The sequence below is a fragment of the Rhinolophus sinicus genome, linkage group LG02 (assembly GCF_036562045.2).
Source record: "Rhinolophus sinicus isolate RSC01 linkage group LG02, ASM3656204v1, whole genome shotgun sequence".
Taxonomy (NCBI): domain Eukaryota; kingdom Metazoa; phylum Chordata; class Mammalia; order Chiroptera; family Rhinolophidae; genus Rhinolophus; species Rhinolophus sinicus.
The window spans coordinates 143,285,391-143,300,367 of record NC_133752.1 but is presented as its reverse complement, the minus strand read 5'-3'; the positions used below and the strand labels follow the sequence as shown (position 1 = coordinate 143,300,367).

Below are 14,977 nucleotides of genomic sequence, written 5' to 3'. Positions count from 1 at the left end.
TGCAGATCATGTGGCTCCTGCTTCCTGTGTCTCCAACCCAGCCGCCAGCAAAAATATAGTGGTGTGACTCCCTTATCAATGGCTCCGTGGGTGTTCCTTTTTGGCCTCACCATGTCCTGTGTTCTTATGTGGAGACCCTGCATGATGCCCTGCATGGCACTCCCTCTTTCCATCTTTCCCTCTCTTACCTTCCCTCCCTGCTTTGTCTCTCTCATCCTCTTTTCTTCCCGGCTCAGTTACCTATAAAGTTCTTTCTTCATTTTGCTTAGTAAACTCTTACTCATTTACTCATCCTTTAAGATTCAGCCCAAGTCCTACCTTCCACATAAAATCTTTCACTAATCTTCTAGAAAGTGTTGACTTTTCCCTTCTCTGTGTCCTCACTGGACTTTGCTCATTATGACTTGCTATATTATAATTGTTATTTAATATGTTTATTTACTATGCTCGACTGTGACTTTTTTGAGAATATCAACCATGTCTTACTGACCTTTTTATTGCCAATATCTAGCATAGTGTCCACTATCCATTGGGTAGTCAGTGAATATTTATTTTGTGAATTGGCTACATAGAATGTGTGCAACAGGATTTGGGCAGAGTCATTCCTAGATGTAAGTGGAGAAGGTGTCTGCCCAGTAAATATTACTTGTAGGATGCCAAGGAACCCAGTCTCTTCAATGCGTCTTTACAACTGGCTTGCTACTGGCCTCTGTAATTCTTTATTAGTGATCACTTAAAGGTCTTGGTACATTGTAATCTAGTTAAGACATTATCGTGTCTAGGATTAATAAAAAGTAACAAACCAACAAGCCTATCAGCAAGGATTAGCTTATCTGAGAGTGAAGAGATTGCTACAAATGGTAAATTGTGATGTCGATAGGGTGTAGTGTATAGATTTTAGAGAGGGCATTGATCAGTCAGAATAACCTGGGACACTGAAAACTTAGTGAGTAGGAACTGGCATGGAAGGGAGTCCAAATATTGATAGGGATATCCTGAAGGTCAATTTCACTTACGTTATAATGCAGCCGAGATCTTGCCTGACTGAGTCATAACACTCAGAGAAGAGGGAGGTCCAGGTGAAGGCTTTCCTTGAACCTGAGTGCAGCAATCCTCCCTTAAAAGCTGGAAAACCACTCTCCTTGTGTTAGAGCTGACTGGGTTCATTGCAGTTACGCAAGACAAGTCACCGCTTACTCTTAGCAAAATAACTAAGGTTTAATAAAATAAATTTCAATAATTCCATCCAAGGCAGATCTCTACCTTGTCATTTCTTGAATCCTAGCTCAGTAGAGTTGCTCAGAAAGTTAATCTATCCACACGCAATTCATCACATGTGTTTATATTTCACAAAGTTACAGAGACGGAAATTATGGGCTTTACAAACTTTGCCTGTCTAACTATTAAATCATTTGCAGACTGTCAAACAGTGTTCACTATGGAGGGGTCGGAAGGTTCCAGAACTCCACTGCCCCCATTTCCTCCACTGGAAAAACCTGTTGATATATGAAAAATAGGTATTTAAATAAGTGATCTGGTTTTTCAGAAATGACTACAGGCATTTTCTACCATATGTGCAGTTGGGTAGGGTACCTCGCACTCAACTTTAGAACTGGATTTATACAGTGTTTAAAATATTGTCTGGCTAGAATTTAGCCATGTTTGGAAATTCTATGAACAGTTATAAATGGTTATCTTTCCATGACCAGTTTTAATAGCATTAACTAGAGCATCTTCTGATTTACCCCCTTCCCATCCATTTCCACAGATACAAACAACAGCGCCAAGAGTGCCTTCACCTCTCCAAGGATTTAAAACATCACAGCAAGAGTTAATTTTGATTATTTATTCCTTTTACTTTTATACACATGTAATGGCTCCTCCTCCAAATTAAGTCCCCACTTTAATTTTGTGGTTCAATACTGGTTCTCAACACTGTGGACGACCCTCTGAGCCACATCCTGACTTGTACTCTCCATTCCACCCCCATAGCAATCATTTCATACTCCCCTTACCATATTATGCCTAGAATTAGCTGATTGGGAGTCTTTGAGTCCTATTCTCATGTCTAGAAATTTTTCCCTCTTTATCTCAAGTAGTGTTTCGTTTTTTCCTGTAAGACATTTTTTTTTTTTTTTCTGGGGCACTGATCAGAATAACTTACATCTTTTCAGTATTTAATGAAATCAATCGTTTATTGATCACAGTGCATGTGGTAAGCATTGTAAAGATTATACAATAATTATAAAAATAGTTATTTGACTCAATTGTGATAAAATTATGAGTTGAAGTACACTATTAACATCATAAAATACTACATACGATGATACAGAGACAGATAAAATATGACACACTCAATGGCTTAAGAACACTACTTTAAACCCTAAGGACATTTGTCTCTGAAGCACTTTATCTCCATCTGACTATTAGTGCTCTATTTTTAAATAGCCTGTCCATGGCTAACCCTACTTGGTTCTAGTTTTCTGAGCTGTACAATATGGTGTCCTTAGCCATATGTGACTCTGGAGCACTTGAAATGTTCCCAGTGGGGCTGAGGAACAGAAACTTCATTTCATTTCATTCTAATGAATTTAAATTTAGATTTAAAAACTAATATTTAATTCAGCTGTTGGAAAACTTTTACATACATTTGCCACAACTTGGATTTGTGAATTTACTTTTCCAAATGTCCATTTTATAAATCTAAATACGGATCAGATATTACCAGTGAAAATTTAGCATCCAAATTGAGATGTCCTATAAGTCTAAAATCTACCATGTAATGTAGACATAGTATGATGAACAGAATATAAAATATCTTAATTTTTAATACTGGATAGCATGTCAAAATGATAATATGTTGTATACTGAGTTAAAGAAAATATAGTCTTAAAATTTCTTTTCTTTTTACTTTATAAATATGACTACTAGAAAAATTTGAGTTACACATATGAATTACTATCATGTATTTCTATTGGGTGGTACCACTGTAGAGAAATAAGATCTATACTGACTGGATCCCTATGTGTCCCAGGGCCACAGGACCAGCTACTCCACTGATGTTTGTTGATCATCTGGGACTCTAGTGCATTTTGGCCTTCTGCTGATCCTACCACATCTATCTACAGTTTGAGTTCTGTTTAAAACATTGTCCTGTACTGTTGGAGTGGATATGGACTTCTGCTTATATGGCCCATTAGGAAACGGATATGCCGAATTACTGCATATCCAGCATATCCATGGTTGTCTCTTTGTGCAAAAATGTTTTTTCCTTCTTGTCTATTTGCTACAGTGGCCTTAGTCTATGTACTAGACTTTCTTATTTTTCCTCAATTTTATGTGAGAAAATCAGTTCATTTTTGACTTAGCATCTTGTCGCAATCCTTGCATTCTGGGAAGAGCTATTTTAGTTTTTGGCTTTGAGCCCTTCTTCCCTGCCCCCTCCCCATCTTGGTCCAGGTAAACTAGAGGATAATAGGAGCTCTGGGGGAAAGCACGCAGGCTCTATGTGCATAAATCCATGCAAAATAGTCTGTGTTGTTGTCAAGATGCTTAGAGTACGTAGGGCCCTGGGACCCTTTCTTTTTAATTCTTATTTTCTGAAATCTTTTGTATGTGGTTTTTAGAAGTCAAGTCTGCTTCACCAATAGTTTATTCATTATTCATCAGATTTAGGTTCAGAGCCCCAATTTCCCTAGGCAATTCCTCTCTTCTTAGGGAGATGAAGTCCAGGATATTTGTCTTATTTAACATTGTGCATAATGTTCGATTGAGTGTCACCTTTATCTCCAGCAAGCCATCTCTAGCCCATTCTGGTCTTTCTTTCCTGGCTCTCCTAGCATTGATTCTTTGTACCACATTCCAATGCTGCTCTTCCTGATTTTGAGGTAATGGAAATAACAGTATTTAGCTGTAACTCAGAATTGTGAAGCTGTAATAATAATAATAATAATAATAATAACAACAGTATTTAGCATGACTGAAAGTTGTGACATTGTAATAATAATGATAGTAGTAGTTGATATTTATATAGCGACATCTCTTTTCATCTCAATAACCTATGAAATAAGAACTGTTATTATCTCATTTCACCGGGGGATAGGTTGAGGTATAGGGGAGTTAAGCAACTTGTTCAAGACCACGCAGTTAGTGAGTGGCAGAGCTACTGTGTTTCCCCGAAAATAAGACCCAGCTGGACCATTAGCTCTAATGCATCTTCTGGAGCAAAAATTAATATAAGACCCGGTATTATATTATATTATATTACATTATATTAAGACTGGGTCTTATATTAATTTTTGCTACAAAAGACGCGTTAGAGCTGATGATCTGGCTAGGTCTTATTTTCGGGGAAACACAGTAGAATTTAAACTAGACAATCTAGCTTTCATTTCATTGTTTGTGTATTGAGTTAAATTGTTTTTGAAAGTTAAGAATAGAATTACCATATGACCCAGCAATCCCTCTCCTGGGTATCTACCCCAAAAAATCTGAAAACATTTATCCATAAAGACAAGTGTGCTCCAATGTTCATTGCAGCTTTATTTACGGTGGTCAAGACATGGAAACAACCAAAGTGTCCTTCGATAGATGAATGGCTAAAGAAAATATGGTATATATACACAAGGGAATACTATTCAGCCATAAGAAAAATGAAATAGTGCCATTTGCGACAACATGGATGGATCTTGAGATTATTATGCTAAGCCAAATAAGGCAGACAGAAAAGTGAAGAACCATATGATTTCAGTGATATGTGGAATATAAAACTGAAAACAACAAAGGAACAAGACAAACAAATGAAGAAACAAAAACTCGTAGAGACACACAATAGTATAATGGTTACCAGAGGGTAAGGGGGTGGGGGGTGGGAGATGAGGGTAAGGGGGATCAGATATATGGTGATGGAAGGAGAACTGACTCTGGGTGGTGAACACACAATGTGATATATATAGATGATGCATTACAGAATTGTACACCTGAAATCTATGTAACTTTACAAACAATTATCACCCCAATAAACTTTAATTAAAATATATATGTTTGTGTGTATATATATGTATACATATGTATATATGCATATGTATATATATACATATGTATACGTTATACATATGTATATATATACATATGCATATATTGTATATATAATATATGTATATAATATATATACACACATATATATTATATATATATATATATATATATATATATATATATATATATATATATATATAGTTTTTGAGTACTTTGTCCCAGACACTTGACATGGCTTTTCTCATTTAATCTTCACAACACAGATGGGGAAAGTGCCTTTAGAGGGTAAGATAACAAAAAAGGATTTTAGAAGTGAAAGAGATTCTATTGGATACATAGCAATTACTCATGAAACATTAGTTTTGACAGTGCCCTAGACCAGAAGTTAAGCCTGCAGGTGAATTCTGGCCCAGGACTTGTGTTTCGTAAAAACTAAAAACTTTAGTTTATTATATCACATCACACTCATTCATTTATGCATTCTCTATGGCTCCTGCAACAATGGCAAGATTGAGTCATGGCAGAGACTATATGGCACCGAAGCCTAAAATATTTTCCATCTGGCTCTTTATAGAAAAGTTTTCAACCCCTGTTCTGCACCACACCTAAAGAGTAGATTCTGCAGGAGGTGTTAAGATTACACAGTTAGAGAAGTGATTATTTACTACTGCCTGCCCAAACCACTATTTCTTTTATAAAAAAAATATTTTTATTGAGGTGTAATTGGAATACGAATATAACATAATATTAATTTCAGGTATACAACATAAGTATAACATGATTTGGTATTTGTATGTATTACAAAATAATCACCATGCTAAGTCTAGTCAAATCTGTCACCATTCATAGTTACAAATTTTTTTCTTATAATGAGAACTTTTAAGATCTATTCTCATAGTAGCTTTCAAATATGCAATACAATTTTATTAACTATAGTCATCATGCTGTATATTACATCCCCATGACCATTTATTTTATAACTGGAAATTTGTATCTTTTGACCTCTTCACTCATTTGCCCACGCCCCACCTCCACTTCTGGGAACCACCAGTCTGTTCTGCATATCTGTGAGCTTGGCCAACCAACCATTTCCTTAAAAACCCCTTTGTGTTCTCCAAGAAGAGATTGGGAGCTTTATGAAGAACTAATAGTTTTTTCATTTCCTGTAGCTCAAATCAGCACAACAGCCCTTCACCCTCTACATCATATTGATTCCTTCTATGGCAGGTGTCATGCTGCTTGATCCAAATGATATGTTGTTGAAAAGCTGATTTAAATCAAACTTTGGTACATTGAAATACATTTTCTGTTCATTTGTATTATGACTTGTGCAATGCTTTATCCAGTGGAAAGGGTCTACGATTCTTCATAAAATGTTGCATGCCTGTCATTCACACTGCTATCTCACCTCCTCCCCCAATACGCTCACTGATGTTTCTGTGTAGTTGTCGTTGTTCTACAAAAAGTGTTGTATGCAAATGTGGAAGCTATGCTTAAAACAAAAACAAAACAGAACAATACAAAAAACATGTATAATGTTTCATAAGATGAATAATTTTTCTCCAATTAAAATATTTGAACTACTAAAATTTAGTATTATAAATTTTCTTAAATTGAGGCACAGCTATTGTGAACAACAATGAATATTTATGGGCTATCTATTTTATGCCAAATACAGTGTTGGGTAGCATTGGTGATTTTTCATCATTATTAAAAGATGCCAAGCAACAGCAATGCTAAGGTTATAAAAACTTATCCTCTGTTGTTTTATTGGGAGAAGTATCTGTTCAGGTCTTCTGCCCATTTTTTAATTGGATTGTTCGGTTTTTTGTTGTTGTTGAGTTTATGAGTTCTTTATGCATTTTGGATATTAGCCCCTTATTGGAGATGTTGTTTGCAAATATCTTCTCCCATTCAGTTGGTTGCCTCTTTATTTTGTTGATGGTTTCTTTTGCTGTGCGAAAGCTTTATACAGTCTATATCAAACTTTATTTAGAAAGTTTGATATAGTCCATTTATTTAACTTTTTGCTTTTACTTCCATTGCCAAATTCATAAAATCCTCTCTAAAACCAAGGTCCATAAAGGTAGTACCTGTGTGTTCTTTGATGCAATTTATTGTTTCAGGTCTTGTATTTAGGTCTTTGATCCATTTTGAGTTAATTTTTGTGTATGGTGACAGATTGCAGTCTAGCTTCATTCTTTTGCAAATGGCTTTCCAATTTTCCTAGCACTATTTATTGAAGAGGCTTTCTTTTCTACATTGTATGTTTTTTGGCTCCTTTGTCAAAAATTATCTGCCTGTGTATACATATAAATAAACCCATATATCTATAAATAAACCCATATATATATGGGTTTATTTCTGGGTTTCAGTTCTATTCCATTGGTCTCTGTGTCTGTTTTTCTTCCAATACCAGGTTGTTTTCATGGTTTTCGCTTTGTAGTATAATTTGGAGTCAGGAGTGTGATACCTCTGGTCTTGTTTTTCTCTCAGGATTGCTTTGGTGATTCAGGGTCTTTTGTGATTCCATACAAATTTGATGATTTTTTGCTATTTCTTTAAAAAAATGTTATTGGGATTTTGATGGGGGTTGCATTAAATCTGTACGTTGCTTTGGGTAATATGATCATTTTAACTATAATATGTTGATTCTTCCAATCGGTGAACACAGCATATCTTTCCATTTCTTTGTGTCTTCTTCAATTTCTTTGATAATGTCTTGTAGTTTTCAGTGTATAGGTTCTTACATCCATTGTTAAGTTTATTCCTAGGTATTTTATTCTCTTTGTTGCAATTGCAAAAGGAATTATTTTTATTATTTCTTTTTCTGAAATTTCATTTTTAGTATATAGGAATGCATTGGATTTTTGTACATTGATTTTGTGTACTGCAACTTTACTGTATTTATTGTTTCTAATAGTTTGTGATGGAGTCTTTAAGGTTTTCTGTATAAAGAATCATGTCATCTGCAAAAAGTGACAATTTGACTTCTTCATTTCCAATTTGGATGCCTTTTATTTCTTTCTCTGGCCTGATTGCTCTGTCTAGGACTTCCAATACTATGTTGAATAACAGTGGTGAGAGGGGACGTATGTGTGTTTTTCCTGATTGTAGAGAAAAAGCTTTCTCTACAGATTTTCACCGTTAAGTATGATATTAGCTGAGGGTTTATCATATACGGACTTTATTATGTTGGGTACTTTCCTTCTATACCCATTGAATTGTTTTAATCATAGATGGATGTTGTATCTTGTCAAATGCTTTTTCTTTATTGATATGATCGTGTGATTTTTATCCTTTATTTTGTTTATGTGGTGTATCACATTGATCGATTTGCTTATGTTGAATCATCCTTGTGCCCCTGGAATGAATCTCACAAACAGCCAACAGATATCTATCTATCTATCTATCTATCTATCTATCTATCTATCTATCTATCTATCTATCTATCTATGTAGAGGTAGAGGTAGAGGTAGAGGTAGAGGTATATGTTATATATATACATATGTACATATGTATATATACACATGCATATATATATATGTAAAAGTGCTCAACTTCACTAGCTATTGGGGAAGTGCAAATCAAAACCACAATAATATATAACCTCATACCTGTTAGAATGGCTATTATCAACAAGACAAGTAATAGCAAGTGTTGGAGAGGCTGTGGAGAAAAAGGAACCCTCATACACTGCTGGTGGGAATGTAAATTGGTACACCCACTATGAAAAACAGTATGGAGGTTCCTCAAAAAATTAAGAATAGAATTACCATATGACCCAGCAATCCCTCTTCTGGGTATCTACCCAAAAAATTTGAGGTTGTGAACAGGATTCCCAGCAACATGAACAGGATGGTGATATAAAGAATAATAGATCGTATAGGTTGGTCAGGTGAGATTCTCCTGAGAGAACTTAAGCTTATAGCTTAAGAATGAAAAAGTGAAAGGGTGTGGGAAGGGGTGGCACATGTAGGTAGAAGGAACAGCATTTTCAAAAGCAATGAAGCATGAAAAACTATGACTTTAAAATCTCATTGATCCCTGGGTTTGCCCCCACCTACAGGGGAAAGTTCTGTGGCCTGTCCACCTGCTTACTTCTGCGGGCCCCTGCTAGCACAATCACACATCATCAGAATAATTAGCCATTATTGTAGCTGCATTTAAAAATAACTATAATGTTGATATTAACTAGTGTAGAAAATGTCTTTAAAGAAAACAAAAATGTCAAACCTTTGCAGTAATATGAATGCACTGTGTGCCCATCAGAAGATCGTGGAGCACTGAAAGTACAGCTGTGTTGGTGCAGCTGCTGTACTCCTTGCTCATGAATTCTCAGCTCAGTTGCTTGCTGGCTCTGTGAGTTTAGGCAGCTTAAGGAATCTCTCTGAGTTTTAGTTGATTTATTGACCTAACAGAGAGAAAAGCATGTACTGAAATATTAATTGATTAAAATATTTTGAAATTACCTGGCAGTATGATTGGCATGAAGTAGGCATTCAGGTATTATAATAGGACAGATCTTTTATATATGTTAGTGATAGCAATGATTCATATTTATTGAGAGCTTACTTAATACCAGGTGTTCTTTAGGAACTTTGAATATTCTTAACCCATTTTATCCTCACAGCAATACTATGGAGTAGAAACAGTTTTACATAGTTCCTTATTTCCCATCTGAGGAACTTGAAGCTCAGATTATGCAACTTGCCCAAGATCACAGAGCCAGTCAATAGCAGAGCTGGGATTCAAACCAGGCAGTCGGGCTGTGGAGCTCGTGCCCTTAAATATGTTTTCTTATTTAGGAAGAAATCATTAAAAACTGACCCTCGTCAGTTTTTCAGTAAGCCGCACAATGCAATGAGTGCTTTGGTATGCATTCTATTTAAAAGTTACCTCTACAGTAGATTAAGGCATTTTCAGAAGCGATACCAAAAAAAAAAAAAAAAAAAAAAAAAAGGAAAAGAAGGGAAAAAAAAAGACAAATTGGCCATTAAAATATATAGCTTGTTATTATAAAGGGTCCTGCATTTGTATCACATAAAGGATTTACACAGCAATTTATTGTCAAACAGATAACAGCATGTAAATTTCCAAGAATCAACTTGGCATCACTGGAAAATCACACTCCTGAGGCCCAGACATTGTACAGAGTTCCACAGCAGCTGAATCATAAAGGCTTTTATAGATCAATAACCCTCAACCTTGCTGCATTAAAAAGCATCTTCATCAACAAAGAGAGTTTCAGGGAGTCGTAAAATCATAATGGAATTATTAGAACAGGTGGGTTTTTGCATGCGTGTATGTACGTTATTTTTACAAGGTCATTGTTGCATAGCTACATCATAATTTACTTTTGATAGTTCAATATAATTCAGTAAAATGGTACAATATCCAAATGCATGCTAGTTTCTTCTCCTTTCTATGGTGAATAGAATGTTTTCATATTATCCTCAAATCATTAGAGGAAAGATAAGTTACTTGAATGCATTTGGTTTTGGGAAAGAGTCTAAGTAAGTTTCTATTCGGACCCTTATTATGTCCTTGAGTCTTGGTTTCTTCATCTGTAAATATAAAGATTAATAATCGGCACTTCACAAAGTTCTTGACTCCCAAAGTGCACATCTCATTGGGCTACTTACCTGAGAAAAGCAGGACAGAGGATTTGTTTCATAACAATTTATTCCAAATACAGTTGAGATGATCAGTCTTCTTTCTTTAGTGTATTTTCTATCACAAAAAAAGCAAGTCACTTTATAATGAAAATTTTATAAGTATATTTTGATTGCTCACCTTCTATTACTGCTAGTCATATGGGTCAGTTAGTGCAGTTAGTGTTTGAAATATTATACAACCTGTTTAAAGACATATGCATATATATGAACTCAGGATAGTTTTTAAGTTGTTTTCATCTCATTGTTGGGTATTGATTAGGAAACTATTAAGGAAGGAAATGTATTGAGTAATTAGCATGTGGTAGATGCTTTTCATACATTGAATTCATGTGTTTTACAATAGCTATAATGGCATTTTTATCCCCATAATATAGATGAGGTTATTGAGACTCTATTAGCTGATGTTAACAAAGACATTAAATAAGTAGCAGGGTAGCGATTAGAACCTAGGTTTGTGTGAATTTGAAAGCTCTTTATCCACACATTTGCTGCCTTTTGATTTTAATTGTTTTGGAGTGATCTTGGCATAATCTGATTGCTTGAATAATGGTCAGGTTTCTAATGATTACATAATCTGGCATCTATATAACATGATGTGGTTGATTTGGTCCAGTGTGTACACACTCAGATGCTTATTTTTAAGATGAAATCTATAACTTCAGATGGCCTTATTGATTTGACTGGGGAATATGCCCCCCAAAAGCCCTTTAGTACAGTTTATAACAATTTAACAGTCAATTCAATCAAAATATTAGACCTGGATGGTATGCGTATATCCAGACAAAATATTTATACCTAGATAATAGTATTGAAATACTAAATTATGTATACTCTATTCCATAAAATTCAACTGATGAATTATTAGTAAACATAATCAAATATGACATTAAAGGATTGTATTATAATGGTAATGGAGATTATAAAAATCAATTAGACATCCACATTGAAATATTTATGGGTAAAATAATATGATATCTCAGATTTGCTGCAACATTTTCCAGCAAAATTAACCAAAACAAAAAACAAAGAGTGAGTTGATTGGAAACAACAAGATTGGTGAAAAATTGAGGGTACATGGGAATTCATCTTTAGTATATACGTGAAAACTTATGTAATAAAGAGTTTAAAGAGAAGCGATCAACTAATCGTACACATTAGGTTGAGGCTGAGAAACAAGGTAAGTTTGATTACTCTAATTGAATATGTGTTCAGACTTATAGTTGTTCTCTGTGTGGTTAAAAATATATATTTCAAATTGTTAGTATAATGATATAAAGGTATGAGTTTCAGAGATATGTGGTAGTGTATGTTCTTGACCAAAAGAGACCTGGCTTTAGGATTACATTTAAATTCAAATTTTTATTCCCCTGAAGATAGTATAATACGGCTTTAATACAAATCTTATATGTTTTCATTGAATTTTAATTAAAAGTATTACTTTCACTCAAAATAAGATTTAGATCCTAAAGGATGATGACGTATTGCTTCCTTTGTTATTAGTAGTTCAAAATTTTTCCTTTTGTTAATGATTTAAAATATGTCATCAAAACAATTATAGCCTCCACTCTGCTAAATCTCATGTAATTGAAGATATCATATGGAAATGAGCGTTACTATATAACTTGAGGTTTAATGTAAAACTCTTTATGAAGTAAAATTGTTTAGTTTTATGCTTTTAAAGTGTGCAAATGAATGAGAAGTTATCTCTCCTTTATTGCTAGAAGTTTTAGTTGCTTGCCTTTTTCCACTTGCTTTTCAAGAGCTTTTTTTTTTTTTTAAATCATCAAGACAAGTCACTGCATTTTCTTTTTTTTTTTTATTTTATTAAATTTATTGGGGTGACAATTGTTAGTAAAATTACATAGATTTCAGGTGTACAATTCTGTATTACATCATCTATAAATCCCATTGTGTGTTCACCACCCAGAGTCAGTTCTCCTTCCATCACCATATATTCGATCCCCCTTACCCTCATCTCCCCCCCACCCCCATCATTCTTTGGCCCTAGGCAAATTGTGAAGTAAATTTGACTTTGTTTCCCTTTAAGCTTTCCTCCCAACCACTTATTTCTTTCTTGTGGCATCCCTTTTTCTCCCAGACCCACACTTATGTTTGACCAGCAAGGCATTGCCAGAGTTGAGGCACTTCATCCCTCACTGCTGGCCTCATTCCCAGTTCCTGAATCTCTGTTTGCATCTAATCTTTCCATGTAAAAAAGAGGAATCAATTGAAAGTAGCCAATGCCCATATTATCAGGATTGTGCTAATGGTTTAAAGGTAAGCATGCCTCAGTAGATTTTCAAGGGCATGCCAGAAGTGCTAGGCTACTCTGTTTTCTTTCATATGTCAGTTTTAACCCAGATAAGAACTTTTATATTAAATCGAACAGATCCATGAGGCAGCAGGAGACGCAGATTGTGTGCATTTTAAAGCTATATCACAAGACTTCAAACTTTTCAAGTTGGAGGTGGGTTTCTTTGGGAGCTCCATCCCCAAGATATGTGTGTATTCACTCTTAAGTCTCTGCCTCATCAGTGATGACCCCATGGAAAAATTTAAGAAATCTCAGAACATGGCTTCTCTTGTGCACATTTATGTTTCAACTTGATTTGAATAACATGGCCAATATGGCATTCTATGACACAGTGGAATCATAGATATCTTGAAAGTGTGGGGATCTTACTGTTTTCAAATTGCTCCTTCCTAGGCAGTTATTTTTCTTTATGGAGATTTTGGGGCATTAATACCATGTGTATTTTGTTTAATGCAAAGCGTAGTGGTCATTGACTTTAAGCAATGTACAAACTAGGGTAGAAAATTATGAAATGAAAGCAAAAATCTAACGGTTCAACAGTATCTAGGATCAAGAGTTAGTGTAACCTACACCTCCAATTCTCCAATTTCCTGTAGAAATTAGGGGAAAGACTTGCTTCAGAAATGGAATTTAAATAATGGAATTCATTCTTTTCTATTTCCTAGATCAAGTATGCTAATAAATGCACCTGGTTCTAAAGTTCACTTTTAATTATTGTTGAAAACAAACATGTAATAGGTAGATAGTTACATCAACAATAAAACAATCCTTTGTAGACTTAAATTCTATTGCATTCTAAATAATTTCCTTGTTAATACTGAGAGCTTTACTGTCCCAAAAGTTGGACTCAGAAATTAACACAAAAAGAAATGGAAATGTAGGATAAAATATGAGCTTTTCAATGGAACAAATGCCTGCCATTTGTTAAAAATGAGAATCTCTTAGTCTGGGTTTTACTATAGTCCTTTGTCTTATAGTTAATATGAAAAGAAAAACAAGTAGAGGGTGGCAGGGAAGGCTCCTTGCTGGCAAATTGAGTTCCTTGGGGGAAAAGCAAAGGAGAGAGACCAATTTAGTCAGGGGAAATTATAATACACCAATCACGATGATTGATCCTGCAGCAGTAGAAGGCACATGGAAACAATTTAAATGTTGTCCACGAAGCAACTACTTTCAGACTTAATGGCATTTTATTTATCAGGATTACTACTTTCAGAGGCACTGTAGAGATTCTGGTGTTGCAGGAAGGAGTAAGAGGTTTGGTACATTTTTCCTTGGGATTAAAGGTGAAAAGTGTAGAGAAAGAGGGAGGAAATTGGTACTACTTCTAATCTCTTTGTCTACTGCTTCTCTAATAGTAAAAAAAAAAAAATTCCTCATAAACTCTTGTATTTAATGAATATTCAAATAGTCCAACCGAGTGAGTTTTGGAGAATTTGGAAAAGGCATTTTATTTAGCACCCCACCCCCTTCCCTTTGTTTTTATTATTATCATGCTTTTTTAGCTTACTCAGTTTTTATCTGGCATGGAGGAATTCGTTTAGGTGGGCTGTCTTTATAAAACGAAAGAAAAGATTATTATTACCATTATGTGTGTTTTACATAGAAACTCCATCTGTTTTGAAATATGACTCTTTCTTGGAGTTGTCTTGAAGGTAAGAGAACATACGAATACATGCATACATGCGTATTTCTCTTTCTTACATGTGTGGAAGAAAAGTAAAACCACTGCAAAGTAGTAGTGACATTTCTTAGAAAATTCTTTTTATGATCAATTTCTTGCTTTTATTTAAGGTAGACTTCCCCCCAATGTTAGTATTTTGTTTTGGGAGGGAAAAGTAATGTTATTTTGATGATGGCATTTAGTAAAAGGATTATCTGATCCTCCAAGGTCATTTGGGACCTTTGGGCTCAGGCAGAAATTTTTCAGTATTATGTTGGACTGATT

General features: G+C 34.7%; 1 long non-coding RNA gene across 1 annotated transcript in view; it reads left to right on the top strand.

Moving 5' to 3' along the window:
- The window catches only part of LOC141568596 (uncharacterized), a 293,031-nt gene that overhangs the window by 67,644 nt on the left and 210,410 nt on the right, over nucleotides 1–14,977 (top strand). The gene's annotated exons all lie outside the window — the stretch shown is intronic.